The sequence below is a fragment of the Ahaetulla prasina genome, chromosome 1, assembly GCF_028640845.1.
Source record: "Ahaetulla prasina isolate Xishuangbanna chromosome 1, ASM2864084v1, whole genome shotgun sequence".
In the NCBI taxonomy this organism is placed as follows: domain Eukaryota; kingdom Metazoa; phylum Chordata; class Lepidosauria; order Squamata; family Colubridae; genus Ahaetulla; species Ahaetulla prasina.
This window is the reverse complement of record NC_080539.1, coordinates 367893380-367906793: the sequence shown is the minus strand read 5'-3', so window position 1 is coordinate 367906793 and position 13414 is coordinate 367893380. Positions and strand designations below refer to the sequence as shown.

General features: G+C 44.2%; 1 protein-coding gene and 1 long non-coding RNA gene across 4 annotated transcripts in view; one reads left to right on the top strand and one right to left on the bottom strand.

Moving 5' to 3' along the window:
* The window catches only part of CBARP (CACN subunit beta associated regulatory protein), a 42771-nt gene extending 38267 nt beyond the window's left edge, over positions 1–4504 (bottom strand). For 2 of the 3 annotated variants that reach the window (XM_058163535.1, XM_058163536.1), the window contains exon 1: positions 4310–4504. The gene's annotated coding sequence lies outside the window, so the exon portion shown is untranslated. Of the gene's footprint in view, positions 1–2662; positions 2761–4309 lie in introns of those variants that run through there. The other variant, XM_058163537.1, reaches the window with a different exon arrangement.
* LOC131188330 (uncharacterized) lies at positions 1162–13249 on the top strand. Its single transcript, XR_009152766.1, has 3 exons — positions 1162–1297; positions 7791–7925; positions 10976–13249. It is a non-coding gene; the product is annotated as an uncharacterized LOC131188330 (long non-coding RNA).
* Positions 13250–13414: the final 165 nt, after the last annotated feature.

Genomic DNA, 13414 nt, shown 5'->3' with positions numbered 1-13414 from the left:
TCACACAACTCACTTGGTGAGGCTCAAAGAAGGCAGGGGTTAACTTTGGATTCAGAACACTGCATGAAGCAGACCAGTGGTGCGACAGCTGGAAAGCTTTTATCCTTGGGGTATATACCATGGTAAAGAGGTTTTTTTTTCAGAGGTTGTGTGAACTCAAGTAGTTAAAGGGACAGTTAGGTTTTCTGTAGGCAAGAGTGAGGGGGGAGAGAGAAGAGGGTCCTTTAAATCAGGGGACTTCAACCTTGGCAACTTTAAGCCCGGAGGACTTCAACTCCCAGAATTCCCCAGCCAGCTTTGGGTGTTGAAGTCCACCAGGCTTAAAGTTGCCAAGGTTGGAGACCCCGGATTTAAAGCAGAATCTGCTCAGCAGAAGCAGGGAGACCGTTTCTAAACAGAACACCCCCGTTTAAAAAAAATAAGGTTTTTTCCAAATGACTCGACGCAGTCTCTCTTGGAGAAAGTTCATTATATGGCATCACGCAAGCCTCGTAAAATATTATTCCATCATCGCCAAATATCTTGAGGGAGTCCACATGAATATAGTTTGTAAGTCCCCTCTATGGCTCATTTCCCAGGATGCTGGTTGCTGGCAGGTAGACTGCCCTTACCCACAGAGGCTCAAAGAGGAGAGAATTGGCTAATCATGCTTGGTGAAAATTTAAATTTCTAACTTGCCTCTTTTTTTGATGGTGGTGGGGGAAGTCAAGGCTGTCCAGGAAGACCAGCAGAATAAAAATAAATAAATAAATAGACTTAACATGATAAATGATTATTCTTTTGATTATTCTATGATTATCATTAAGTGTTGTATCATTAAGTGTTAAATTTGTGCCCTATGATTATCGTTAAGTGTTGTAAGTGTTGTACCTTGATGAAGGTATCTTTTCTTTTATGTGGATTGAGAGCATATGCACCAAGACAAATTCCCTGAGTGTCCAATCACACTTGGGCAATAAAAATTCTATTCTATTCTATTCTATTCTAAATCGAGAATGAAGAGGGAAAGATGGATGAATGGCTGTAAAGAGGGATGGATAGATGAATGAATGTAAATAGAGAAGGATGGATGAGTTTTTAAGACTCATTTTAAGGGCTGTAAAACGGGGTTACTAATCTGTGCCCCTCCCAGCCTCTATTTCTGCTCACGGGAATTGCTAGCAGGATCTTTTTTTTTTTTGCAGCTATTAAATGCTCGGTTACAGCAATTACAAGATCTCAGGAGGAATGGGGGAATCTGGGGAGGGAAATCTCCCCAACTGGCCTTCGACCGAATTGCCGATCCTGCGGGCTGGAGGTGAGCAAACCAACTCCAATCTTTCCAATCTTTCCAAAAAGGGAAACCTTAAACCCGGTTCCCCCTTCCCCCCCTCCCTCTCCCTACCTAGGCTACCCGGGGTCCCATCGTGCCGAGTAAAAACACGCCTCCGATCTCCCAGCCGCCCACAACAGCTGCAATTTCGACCCCAGATGTCGTGTGTGTGTGTCCCCCTTCCGCCCCCCATCCCATCCCATCCCTGCCCGAGGGAGGGAGGGAAGAAGGGAATATAGAAACCCGATCGGGGCTGCTGTGTGACTGTTGAGAGCCCGATCGGGGCATTCGCTTCATTTCCATTTCAAGCCTCAATTCGCTTTTTAAAAAAAATTTTAAATTCCCCCAACCCAGCCTCCCCCCCCCAAAAAAAAGATCAACCAACCAAGCAAACCCAACCCGATCCGAAAGTCGCCCCCCACCCCCAGCCGTGGCTAAAAGCTTTCCCGGACCATTAAGGGGCGTGCATAAGAGCACCAGCGTGCCTACCGTTCCTGTTCTAATGTTCCCTTTGATTGTATCCAATTCGTATGGTTACTTCATGCTTATGCTTATATATACTGTTGTGTTTGACAAAATAAATAAAATAAATAAATAAAATAAAATTTGGCGCTGGGGAAGGGAATCCGCTGGACAGATCCGGAGTCTCAGCAAACCACCATCCATCCACCAACCAACCAACCACCCCCTTCGCCTTTCCAAGCCCCGCCATGACTGGCATCGCCTGGAAACAGGTTAACCTCTCGCCAATTAGATTATTCCGATTATTCATCGGTTGCATCGTCGTCGCCGCCGCCGCCTCCTCGGAAGAGGGATCCGACATGCAGTTTTAGCACACACGGGCTCTTTCTTCCCTTCCTAACTGGATCCCAGGGCGGCGTGGGAAAGAGGAAGGGAGGGAGGGAAGGAAGAAAGTGGGGTGGTGGAAGGAGATCACACACAAGGTAGAATAGAATAGAATAGAATAGAATAGAATAGAATAGAATAGAATAGAATAGAATAAGGAATAAGAGTAGAGATAGAATAGAATAGAATAGAATAGAATAGAATAGAATAGAATAGAATAGAATAGAATAGAATAGAATAGAATTCTTTATTGGCCAAACGTGATTGGACACACAAGGAATTTGTCTTTGGTGCATAAGCTCTCAGTGTACATAAAAGAAAAGTACCTTCATCAAGGTACAAGGTAAAAAACGGAGAGATGAAAAAGAAGAGGGGATCGTACGCCCCCCCCCCAAAAAAAAACCCCCATCCGACAGAAAGAGAAAGGGGAGAAAAGCAAGCGGGGCGAGCCGAAGATAAGAAAATCTGTCTTCCCAGCCACCCCCCCGGCTAAATTATACACACCTATTCCGCCCCAACTCCAGTCACCCCATTTCACTTCAGCTCCAGATCTCTTTCTCTCTCGATCTCGATCTCTCTTTCTCCCCCTCCACGAAACAAACAAGCAAAGGGAATATACAAGGAAAGACGCTTTTAAAAAATTTTAAATTCCCCAACCCAGCCTCCCCCAAAAAGATCAACCAACCAAGCAAACCCAACCCGATCCGAAAGTCGCCCCCCACCCCCAGCCGTGGCTAAAAGCTTTCCCGGACCATTAAGGGGCGTGCATAAGAGCACCAGCGTGCCTACCGTTCCTGTTCTAATGTTCCCTTTGATTGTATCCAATTCGTATGGTTACTTCATGCTTATGCTTATATATACTGTTGTGTTTGACAAAATAAATAAAATAAATAAATAAAATAAAATTTGGCGCTGGGGAAGGGAATCCGCTGGACAGATCCGGAGTCTCAGCAAACCACCATCCATCCACCAACCAACCAACCACCCCCTTCGCCTTTCCAAGCCCCGCCATGACTGGCATCGCCTGGAAACAGGTTAACCTCTCGCCAATTAGATTATTCCGATTATTCATCGGTTGCATCGTCGTCGCCGCCGCCGCCTCCTCGGAAGAGGGATCCGACATGCAGTTTTAGCACACGGCTCTTTCTTCCTTCCTAACTGGATCCCAGGGCGGCGTGGGAAAGAGGAAGGGAGGAGGAAGGAAGAAAGTGGGGTGGTGGAAGGAGATCACACAAGGTAGAATAGAATAGAATAGAATAGAATAGAATAGAATAGAATAGAATAGAATAGAATAAGGAATAAGAGTAGAGATAGAATAGAATAGAATAGAATAGAATAGAATAGAATAGAATAGAATAGAATAGAATAGAATAGAATTCTTTATTGGCCAAACGTGATTGGACACACAAGGAATTTGTCTTCGGTGCATAAGCTCTCAGTGTACATAAAAGAAAAGTACCTTCATCAAGGTACAAGGTAAAAAACGGAGAGATGAAAAGAAGAGGGATCGTACGCCCCCAAAAAAACCCCATCCGACAGAAAGAGAAAGGGGAGAAAAGCAAGCGGGGCGAGCCGAAGATAAGAAAATCTGTCTTCCCAGCCACCCCCCCGGCTAAATTATACACACCTATTCCGCCCCAACTCCAGTCACCCCATTTCACTTCAGCTCCAGATCTCTTTCTCTCTCGATCTCGATCCCTCTTTCTCCCCCTCCACGAAACAAACAAGCAAAGGGAATATACAAGGAAAGACGCTTTTAAAAATGAAAAATCCCCCCTCCCCATATTCCCACCCCTCTCTCTCTCACCCACCCCGACTCCCCGATCCCATTCTTTTAATTGCAAGAAATCCTTTTCTTCCCCCCCTCCCCTCCTCCCTATTATTATCATTATTATTTTTTAAAGGAAGGCAAATGACAGATCTCTCTTCCCCTCCCCGCCGCCCACCCCTCACCAAAAAAGGAGACCAGAGAAAAAAAGGCAGCAAAAGAGGACGAAGGGCGAACGATCGTCTTTGCAAGAATCGGGTGTTGGACATCCAACCCCCCCCCCCACTCCACCACTTTAATCATCATCATCATCATCATAAAAAAAAAAGACAAGATACAGGAAAAGGAAGGGAAGAGGGGGGAAAAAATAAATAATGACTCACCGAATTCGTGCGATCCCTGGGCGATCCAAAAGCGAAGCGGCGGAGGTTGCAATTTGGTGGGTTGTTGTTGTTGTTTTTTTTTATGTATGTCTTGGGGAAGGAAGTCCCCCTTTCCGTCTCTCTTGAACACCTTAATTTTGATTTAAGAGGGGCCGAGGATTTATGAATGAACACGGACCCACCCACTTCGGAACGCGGAGAGGGGGGGGGGAGGAAGGACCACGTGACCACACTTTCATACAACAGCCAGAGGTGGGTGGGTGGGGAGGGGAGGGAAGGAGAAGGAGCGGCGCGGGGGCGGGTGTGTGCCATTCAAAGACGAGGAGCCGTTTCTGATTGGACGAAGCCGCGGAGGGAATTTACATAAGGGGAGGGCGGGGTGGGGGTGGGGGGGGTTATGTAAAAGAGGATTTTTTTTTTTTTTGTGAAAATGGCCAGTGTTGTTGTGTTTGTGTTGCATCTCCCGATTTCCAGGCAGGGAAGATCCCGATCCGTGTTACCGCTTTTCCTAGGCAAACAGAGCCGAACTAGATCCCCAACACAGCATTTAGCTAGATCGACTCCTTTTTTTTTTTTTTTTGCAATAAATACGATTGGGATTCAAAAGGTGGGCTCCTCTAGAGCAACCTGCAGAAAGAACCGAGGCTGCTGACAACTTGCTCAAGAGATGCATCCATGGTGGCTTGTTGTTTTTGTGAGCCTCAGTTTGCAAATAATGGGCTCGGCCGCCTGTTGGCCAGGCAGGGGAAGAGTTTCAGTTTATCTCTAGGGCGCCATCAAGTGGCCGGTGGCTGTTTTGCAGTACCGCCAGCAAGTTTAACTAAACTGACAATTGGGATGGGTAAAGGCAGGTTACCCTTTGATTAGAAAGTTTACACTCAGAGGATCAGAAGGGATCTTCTTAGTCCAACCCCCTGCCTAAGGCCCGGAGTCCTCAAATCTTGGACAAATTTGTCTGAAATGGTATATAGCAGGGGTCTCCAACCTTGGCAACTTGAAGCCTGGAGGACTTCAACTCCCAGGGTTCTGGGAGTTGAAGTCCACCAGGCTTCAAGTTGCCAACGTTGGAGACCCCTGCTATAGGGTTTCCTGGCTAAGCAGGGGGTTGGACTAGAACAGGGGTCACGAATGGGTGGTCCGCGAGAAAATTTGGGGGGGGGGGATCTGCAGAAAAATTATTTGCATTTTTTTATATTGCACTAAATCACGGGTCCTCAAACTACGCCCCCTTGGGCCGGATACGTGCAATGAACGCTTGTGTTGCTGCAGAGAGTCTCCCCCTTTGGGGTCTTTTTGCGCGGGTTGGAGGGGGGCAGAAATTCCGACTCGGGGGTCTTCTTCAGCCTCCTGGGTAAAGGCTGGAGGGAAGTGGCGCTGGTGGCAAAGAGCCAGAGGGATGTAGGACTGCATCATGGCCTGGAACTGGCTGACCATCTCAGCCCACTGAGCCTCCAGGCGCCGGTACCTGGCCTTGCATTCCCACAGGGCTTCCCTCTGCTTGGAAAGCCTATGCTCCTAGTCCTCAGTGAGGTGCTTCTGCTGAGCCTCCTTCTCGGTCAGATCCAATTTGAACTGAGCTTGTGGTGGCTGCTTAGCTCCAATAACTGCTTCCTGTTGGGGTCCTAAGGAGCCCAGGCGGGCTGGCGGGGGAGGGGCTGGCGGGGGAGGGGCGAGTAGAGGCCGGTGAGGCACGATGTGAGTGACATCGAGTTGGCCATGCCCACCCAGTCACATGACCACAGCCACGCCCACCCACCCAGTCATTAGGGAGATCATATTAGTGGTCCGCAGGATTTAAAATTATGAATTTAGTAGGCTCTGAGGTCCGAAAGGTTGGTGACTCCTGGTCTAAAAGACCTCCAAGGTCCCTTCCGAATAGTTATTCTATTCTAAATTGCGGTCCAAATATTTATTTATTTTTAAAACCTCCAGTGATGGAGCTCTCACGACTCCAGCTATTCCACTGCTTAATTGTTTCTTACTGTCAGGAAATTCCTCTTTTATTTCCTGATTGGATCTCCAACTGAAAAGATTGGATCAGCTCAAACAAGGTTTTCATAGAGCTGTCATTATTTTGCGGCTGTTGGTTTGCATTTGGGGCAAGTTCTAAGCACTGTTAATACGCAGATGAAGAGTTCTGTTATTGCAGGTGCAGGCTTTCCCAGAGAAAACACGTAAAAATGCTTGCTACTCCTTCCTTCCCAAATTATGTTCCTTAAAAAAACCCAAAAAAACTTCCAAGCCTTATATTATACGTTTCTGTATTTCTTGGTGGTCTCCCATCCTAACGCTAACTCCTTTTGATTCATTTTTGCTGCAAGATCAGTCAAGGTTGGCTTTGAGCCAGGCTGCTAGAGAAAGGTTTAGCGTTAAACCAGACAAATGTGGATATCAAACAAATTATTCTATTAAAACAGATATTCCCAGAAGGAATATCCAGCAATCTTTCGAACAAGGTTAAACGTGGCGACAACTATCAGCATAGTTCACTTGTAGCCTTCTGAAAAAATAGCATACAGGCTACCATTTAGGGACCAACCAAGCTACTAGTCCCTGGCATTTGTTACTGATCAGTGCTTTGGAAAATGAAAGTTATAGCAAGCTATTGAAGCTAAGAGCCAGTCAATCTCCCCCAGTCTAGTCCACCTCACAAGTTGTTGCGGTGGTGAAAATAGGAGGAGGAAGATGTGTTGGATATTTTGGCCTCCTTGAGTTATTTAAAAATAACTCAAAATAGCAAAAGTAGGATACAAAAGGAATAATAAATAAAAGCTATTGTGAGCCGATGAGAATTCTCTCGTGAATGCCATAACAGCAGTCCTGGAAGGTCGGCCGGTATCATTCTTGCATACATTATTGTTGACTTAAAAAAAAAGGAGATGGAATAGAAACAGAGGTGGAAGGGCACCTCAGAGGCCATCTAGTCCAAACCCCGCTCGTTGTTGCAGGATCCGCGGAAGCTTAAATGTATTTATTTATTTTATTTATTTATTTGATTTGATTTTTATACCGCCCTTCTCCCGAAGGACTCAGGGCGGTGTACAGGCATAATAAAACCGACAATACAATATACACGTTTAAAATACGATTTAAAAAACTTATTTAAATTAGCCCAGTGATTAAAATTTACCATACTAAAAAACCCCGTTTAAAATTAATAAATTTAACATTAAAATCCCAATTTAAGCCAGCCCCGCGCGGATAAAAAGATGAGTCTTGAGTTCGCGACGAAATGTCCGAAGGTCAGGTATTTGGCGTAAACCCGGGGGAAGCTCGTTCCAGAGGGTGGGAGCCCCCACAGAGAAGGCCCTTCCCCTGGGGGCCGCCAGCCGACATTGTTTGGCGGACGGCACCCTGAGAAGTCCCTCTCTATGGGAGCGTACGGGTCGGTGGGAGGCGTGTGGTAACAGCAGGCGGTCCCGTAAGTACCCAGGTCCTAAGCCTATCCGTCCCTCCTTCTCATTTTATTTTGTTTTTGCAGAAAGGCTCGAATCATCCCATTGGCCTGGAATAAAAAGGAAGACAGGCGTTCTCTCCACACCTGGGAGAGTGGAATCTGCAAGGGCTTAGAAACCCTCCAGTCAATTTGTCAGAATTTCCATTTGCCGCCTCCACGGTACTATTTGAATACCGGGGGGGGGGGGGGGAAGAGGAGGGAGGCCGAATGGAAAATACGCCTGTGTTTTCAATGGGCAAAAATAGAAAGAGGCAGCGGTCCCAAAGGAAAAATTGTGGAACGGATTCTCTCTCAGCAAAACACATGTCGCTGGAAGGGCGATTCCGTGCTTAGAATAGCTCCGACGTTTCTCAATCTTGGTGGGTTGAAGATGGGTGGACTTCAACTCCCAGAATTCTGGGAGTTGAAGTCCACCCATCTTCAAGTTGGGCCTAGCAGAAAAAGCAGTAATTTTTAGGTTTCCAAAATTCAGGGAGCAACCAAAGCTGGGAGACAAAGCAATGTAAAAGGCCAGGAGTTCAGCTCTGATCCCGAGAATTTAAAAATCCCTCTTGAAAATGGTGTCTTTCGCGCTTGGCGATAGTTGGGCCATGTCGCTTAACGAAAAGTTGGAAACCAATCCGCCGAAGGGGAACCTGGCTAGCTGCAAACGGTAAACCGTCTTCAAGCGAGGCCACCCCTTCCCCATTTTTTTGCCTGGTGCGGGAATAATTCACATCTCATTTCTTGCACCCAGCATACTAGAGGGCTGAATTAAGTTTCCGCGTTCATTCGGATTCCAATTTTGGTCACCACATTACCAAAAGATGTTGAGATTTCGGGCCTCTGGTGGCTCAGGCTGCTAAGACAGTCTGTTATTAACACAGCTGCTTGCAATTATTGCAGGTTCAAGTCCCACCAGGCCCAAGGTTGACTCAGCCTTCCATCCTTTATAAGGTAGGTAAAATGAGGACCCAGATTGTTGGGGGCAATAAAAGTTGACTTTGTATATAATATACAAATGGATGAAGACTATTGCTTGACATAGTGTAAGCCGCCCTGAGTCTTCGGAGAAGGCCGGGATATAAATGCAAATTAAAAAAAAAAGTTCAGAAAAGAACAACTAAGATGATCAGAGGCCTGGAAACTAAACCATATGAAGAACGGCTGCAGGACTTCGGTTTGGCTTGTCTACAGAAAAGGACCAGGGGGGAATATGGTAGCAATGTTCCAGTATTTGAGGGGCTGCCCCAAAGAAGAACGGGTCAAATTATTCTCCAAAGCATCCGAAGGCAGGACAAGAAACAATGGTTGGAAACTAACCAGAGAGAAGCAACCTGGAATTAAGGAGAAACTTCCTAACAGTGAGGACAATTAACCAGTGGAACAGCTTGCCACCAGAAGTCGTGGGTGCTCCATCACTGGAGGATTTTTAAGAAGTCTGCAATCAGTCGCTTGGTATAGGTTCTCCTGCTTGAGCAGGGGGCTGGACTAGAAGACCTCCAAGGTCCTTTCCAGCGCATTCTATTCTAAAGGATTCTCCTAAGCATCTGATTTTTCTGAACAGAAACGGAGAAATGGTATCTTTTGCTAGACAGCGCCCTCTGCTGGGAAGCATAAGTATCTCACTGCCATTGTTGCGTTTGGTAAGATACAGGGTAGTCCTCCACTTACAACCACAATCGAACCCAACATTTCTGTTCCCGAGACATTTAAGTGGAATTTTGCCCCATTTAAACATCTTTCTTGCCGCAGTTGTTAAGTGAATGACTGCAGTCCTTAAGTAAGCAACACCGTTGTTAAGTCATTCTGGCTTCTCCAATGATTTTGCTTGTCAGACAATTGCAAAAGGGGGTCAACATGACCCCTGGCTACTGCAACCGTCATAAATAGGGACCAGTTGCCAAAGTGTCTGAATTTTAAGGATTGCTTGGAGCTTGAATTTTGATCATGGGGATGCAGCAACGGTTGCAAGTGTGAAAAACGGTTAGAAGTCACTTTTTTCAGTGCTGTTGTAACTTCAAATGGTCATTAAAAGCAACTATTGTTAAATCCAGGACTAGCTGTATTCTGATTACTCTGTTTACGACCAGCCACTTAGCAATCGTTTGAAGTTGCAAACAGACCATCCCAGGGTATACTTATGACCCAGAATTGAAGTTGAAGGTGCACGTCACCCATGATCACACACCGCACTTCCGGTGCTTAAAACTGGGACACATTTACGGCCATTTGCAGCATCCCATGTTTTAAGACATTTTTGCAAAAACAAGACATTTACAAAGTGATGGTTTGCTGTGGATGTGGGTTTTCCCAAAACCCAGCAGTAAATGCATTTTTGGTAAAAACCACACCCACAGCAACCATTGCTTCGCTTAATCATCAGCGATTTGCTGAGCTGAGGACCCAGATTGTTGGGGGCAATAAAAGTTGACTTTGTATATAATATACAAATGGATGAAGACTATTGCTTAACACAGTGTAAGCCGCCCCGAGTCTTCGGAGAAGAGCGGGATAGAAATTCAAATTAAAAAAAAACCTGCCACAAAAACATTTAGAAAATTGAGTCAGTCACATGGGTGACTCTGCTCATAACCATGATGGGCAGACCCTTTCCAGTCATAACTCCATTACCTGTATCTAGCCTTTGGTCTAATAAAAAAGGGAGAAAATGAATTTACATGCTAAGTGAATCTTAGATGTAGCTGCAAGAGGGGGAGATCCAGTGGATTAATCCATTTCTGCTACTATCCTAACTGGGAGCCTTGCTCTTATGGAGATACAGAACAGGGCTTACAAAACGTCCATGGACCTCTTTCCCCCTTAGTACTTGCCTGCTGTTCTGTTCCATGTTTGATTCCTTCAGTTTAAAATCAACGTGTCAATCCACAGCAGTGACTGAAACTTGGCAGCTTTAATGAGACATGGCTTTCAATTCCCAGAATTTGAATCAGCCACGCTGACTGGGGAATTCTGGGAATTGAAAGCTGTTGCCAAGCTTGAGCAACAGAATAAAGATGCTTCTGGACTCCACAGCGCTATTGCAAAATTAGAATTGGTACAATAGGATGCATTTGGGCAGGAGTCCACCCCACCTGTCTAGAAAAGGGGAGAAAAGATGGTAGAGAACAATTGGTCTCATGTTTTTATGAGCATGTACTCCTTGCATGGTCAGTTATTTGGCGAAAATGTGTCATGTTCTCAATGTGTCTCTCTACTGAAATACACAGGGACACAACTATCTGTTGAAGGAACCCACAGCATCGATTGCAGGAACCATACAGAATGGCATCTAAAAACCAAGTTAGAATGGGAGAAGCTACTAAACCCAGTTTAAGGGCGTCATCCCCTTGGATGCCTATTATTGGACAGTCATCTCTGGACACATGTACAAAATGGGAAAACCTTCCATGGACGAGCTACACAAAAAAGCTTGTTTTTCAAGGAATTAAGAAACATGCAGAAAAAAATAGCAAATGTTTTTGTAGGATTTAGGTGGGCTAAATAATCGGCAGGCTAAAAATATAGGGTAATGCATGTTTACGGTAGATTTAGCATTTCTAAGCTCCAAACCCCTTCTAGATATTTTAACACCACCAGCCCCAATAATCCTCCCATCTGTCCTACAGGAAATCGAGACGTTTATATAAAGAAGATTCTGCAGAATTAATGGGGAGGTTTTCCAATTATTATGCAGGGAATTTCATGTTTAGAAGTGACAAAATAGAAGCTCCTTCCAAGGATTGCCTTTTTACAACTAGTCATTCTAAAGGTACCAGCAATTTTTCAAATGATTATTGTGTGTTAACATTTAGAAACTACACATCCAAGCCTACCTTCAAGCATGCTTAAATCTTGGCTTGAACACCCAGGAGTGGGACAAAGCACCCCATTACACAGGGGGTTGAGGGCCTCTGAACAATTTGCTCTTTATCAGTAAAATAGTTTACCTTATCAACCTGCAACTCCAAAACCTAGTTATATAATTCTTTAAGCACCAATGAGACCAACAGCTGAATTTTTGCAAAACTATGCTAACCACAGCTAGCCACAAAGCTTGACCCCATGAAAGCTAGCTTGTTGGATCTGCTGGCAAATGGGTTTTCCCCCTCTCCAACTAGTCTGCCATATTTCCTATAACCTTTCTTCAGAAGCTGCAGAAATAGCACTCATCTATTAAGACACTTAGCTCTGCAGCTCATTTCATAAGGACAAACTAGGATCCTCATGGACTGCTTCGCCACCTGTTGCTCAACCCTTATTATTTAGGTAGCCAGCTTTGTTTAAAGGAGCATATAGCTGATTTCATATGCTGCCAAAAACGTTTCTCAGCCTATTTAGAGAGGGGGGGAGCTGAATGCTATACTTTCAAAGCTCAGTCTTTGAGCAGTACTGTCTTATTGTGGCTTCTGACAAACAAAATAGATCAGCTTTCTATATTAAATGTGGGAGTGACTTGAACGTGGATTTAAAAAAAAAAAAAAAAGCCCTGTAAATTGAGGAATACTTAACTATTCTGCAGAAAATAAACAATGAAAAGTAACTTCAATATTATAAACTAAATCAAGAACACTTTAGACTTAATTCTGTATTAATACGTAAATCTTTTAATACATTAGCCTGTTAAACTGGGGGAAAGATGTTTATTATTGAAAAACTGGTTACCTCATTAAATGTTATGGCAATTGAAGAAATATATAAGTGATGAAAATTTGAGTTCGAGAAGATGGACTGTAATTTGAGAAATGGATTTATGAAATTTGAAGGAATATACAAGTGGAAAAAAAATTGAATCTGAGAAGATGGATTAATTTTAAAAATGGACTGTAAGAAGTAATAATATGTGAAGTTGGTATTGCTTTTCTTTTTATTATTCTTTCCTATCTCTTTATTTTTATTGTGAGGGGATCTAAAGTTTCAAATTTTTAAAGGTGGGAGGTTATGTATATTTTGTATACTTTAGCTTGTGATTGTTGGTCATAATACTCGGTATTTGCTCTGGGAAGTCTGGGGGGGGGAGGGAAAGGAGGGGGGAAATGATACATGGATTATTAATGTACAGTAATTTTTGAAGATATGAAATTAAAATTTAAAGTGATATTGGGGATGCTCGACTGCCATTTCAGAAAGAAAAGGAGAGAGGAGTAGGAGGGAAGAAAGTAGGTAGGAAAGAGTAGAGAAGGAGGAGGGGAATAAGAAGGTTAGATAGGGTGGAAGAAGGGAGTGGAGAAGGAGGGGAAGTAGTAAAGTGAAGGAGATGAAGGATGGGAAAGAGGGTAGAGAGGGAGGTTGTGAAGAAAGGAAGTGGCAATCGGGCAGGCCTGAATTAGTAATAAATAAAAATTAATGAATGATGAATAATAGTTTGTACATAAATATGATGTTGGAAAATGGAAATAAAAATTATTTAAAAAAATAAATAACTGGTTACCTAACTGCATTTTGCCATGTCTCGTTTGAAAGTCAACTCTTAAGCAAAGAGAAAGTACTTGTGGGACTCATTTGCTCTCTCCCTATCAATGGATAGGAAACGTAGGTTCAATTTCTACTTAGTACCAAATATATAATTTTAAAAAACTCCACCTCTGTAAATAATTCAAAGTGGCAAGCGTATGTTCCTATTTCTCTCACAGCTACCCTAGGTGGTGAGGTGGATTGGGCTGAGGGAG